Source organism: Oncorhynchus keta, unplaced genomic scaffold, assembly GCF_023373465.1.
Source record: "Oncorhynchus keta strain PuntledgeMale-10-30-2019 unplaced genomic scaffold, Oket_V2 Un_contig_6398_pilon_pilon, whole genome shotgun sequence".
Taxonomy (NCBI): domain Eukaryota; kingdom Metazoa; phylum Chordata; class Actinopteri; order Salmoniformes; family Salmonidae; genus Oncorhynchus; species Oncorhynchus keta.
In genome coordinates this window covers 37,437-40,000 of record NW_026288840.1, presented here as the reverse complement: position 1 = coordinate 40,000, position 2,564 = coordinate 37,437, and positions in this window count along the sequence as shown.

Here is a 2,564-nt window from a genome sequence, read left to right as displayed (position 1 = left end):
AAAACAGAGAGAGGGAGAGAGAGGTAGAGGTGGAGATGGAGAGAGGAGAGAGAGGAGAGAGAGAGAGAGAGAGAGAGAGGAGAGAGAGAGAGAGAGAGAGAGAGAGAGAGAGAGAAAACAGAGGGGAGAGAGAGGGGAGAGAGAGAGAGAGAAAACAGAGGGGAGAGAGAGGGGAGAGAGAGAGAGAGAGAGAGAGAGAGAGAGAGAGAGAGAGAGAGATGGAGAGAGAGAGAGAGAGAGAAAACAGAGAGGAGAGAGAGAGAGAGGGGAGAGAGAGATAGAGAGAGAAAACAGAGAGGGGAGAGAGAAAACAGAGAGAGGAGGAGGTGTGTTATGTGCTGCACAGCTACAGCCTCCTGTATTCTACAGTATACTGTAGCTAACACAGCTACAGCCTCCTGTATTCTACAGTATACTGTAGCTAACACAGCTACAGCCTCCTGTATTCTACAGTATACTGTAGCTAACACAGCTACAGCCTCCTGTATTCTACAGTATACTGTAGCTAACACAGCTACAGCCTCCTGTATTCTACAGTATACTGTAGCTAACACAGCCTCCTGTATTCTACAGTATACTGTAGCTAACACAGCTACAGCCTCCTGTATTCTACAGTATACTGTAGCTAACACAGCTACAGCCTCCTGTATTCTACAGTATACTGTAGTTAACACAGCTACAGCCTCCTGTATTCTACAGTATACTGTAGTTAACACAGCTACAGCCTCCTGTATTCTACAGTATACTGTAGTTAACACAGCTACAGCCTCCTGTATTCTACAGTATACTGTAGCTAACACAGCTACAGCCTCCTGTATTCTACAGTATACTGTAGCTAACACAGCTACAGCCTCCTGTATTCTACAGTATACTGTAGCTAACACAGCTACAGCCTCCTGTATTCTACAGTATACTGTAGCTAACACAGCTACAGCCTCCTGTATTCTACAGTATACTGTAGCTAACACAGCTACAGCCTCCTGTATTCTACAGAATACTGTAGCTAATACAGCTACAGCCTCCCGTTTCTACAGTATACTGTAGCTAACACAGCTACAGCCTCCTGTTTCTACAGTATACTGTAGCTAACACAGCCTCCTGTTTCTACAGTATACTGTAGCTAACACAGCTACAGCCTCCTGTATTCTACAGTATACTGTAGCTAACACAGCTACAGCCTCCTGTATTCTACAGTATACTGTAGTTAACACAGCTACAGCCTCCTGTATTCTACAGTATACTGTAGCTAACACAGCTACAGCCTCCTGTTTCTACAGTATACTGTAGCTAACACAGCTACAGGCTCCTGTTTCTACAGTATACTGTAGCTAACACAGCTACAGCCTCCTGTATTCTACAGTATACTGTAGCTAACACAGCTACAGCCTCCTGTATTCTACAGTATACTGTAGCTAACACAACTACAGCCTCCTGTTTCTACAGTATACTGTAGCTAACCCAGCTACAGCCTCCTGTATTCTACAGTATACTGTAGCTAACACAGCTACAGCCTCCTGTATTCTACAGTATACTGTAGCTAACACAGCTACAGCCTCCTGTATTCTACAGTATACTGTAGCTAACACAGCCTCCTGTTTCTACAGTATACTGTAGCTAACACAGCTACAGCCTCCTGTTTCTACAGTATACTGGAGCTAACACAGCTACAGCCTCCTGTATTCTACAGTACCCACGTCCATTCAGCTACAGCCTCCTGTATTCTACAGTACCCAGGTCCATTCAGCTACAGCCTCCTGTATTCTAGAGTACCCACGTCCATTCAGCTACAGCCTCCTGTATTCTACAGTACCCAGGTCCATTCAGCTACAGCCTCCTGTATTCTACAGTACCCAGGTCCATTCAGCTACAGCCTCCTGTATTCTAGAGTACCCACGTCCATTCAGCTACAGCCTCCTGTATTCTAGAGTACCCAAGTCCATTCAGCTACAGCCTCCTGTATTCTACAGTACCCACGTCCATTCAGCTACAGCCTCCTGTATTCTACAGTACCCAGGTCCATTCAGCTACAGCCTCCTGTATTCTACAGTACCCACGTCCATTCAGCTACAGCCTCCTGTATTCTACAGTACCCACGTCCATTCAGCTACAGCCTCCTGTATTCTAGAGTACCCATGTCCATTCAGCTAGAGCCTCCTGTATTCTACAGTACCCACGTCCATTCAGCTACAGCCTCCTGTATTCTACAGTACCCAGGTCCATTCAGCTACAGCCTCCTGTATTCTACAGTACCCACGTCCATTCAGCTGCAGCCTCCTGTATTCTACAGTACCCACGTCCATTCAGCTACAGCCTCCTGTATTCTACAGTACCCACGTCCATTCAGCTACAGCCTCCTGTATTCTACAGTACCCACGTCCATTCAGCTACAGCCTCCTGTATTCTACAGTACCCACGTCCATTCAGCTACAGCCTCCTGTATTCTACCGAGGGTCGAGTGTCTGTGTGTTTTTGTTTTTTCCCAATTCAATTAAAACCTAGACAACCAGATGAAGGGAATCCTAATTAATTAGTGACCTTAATTCCTCCAGCAAGAACGAGGGTTG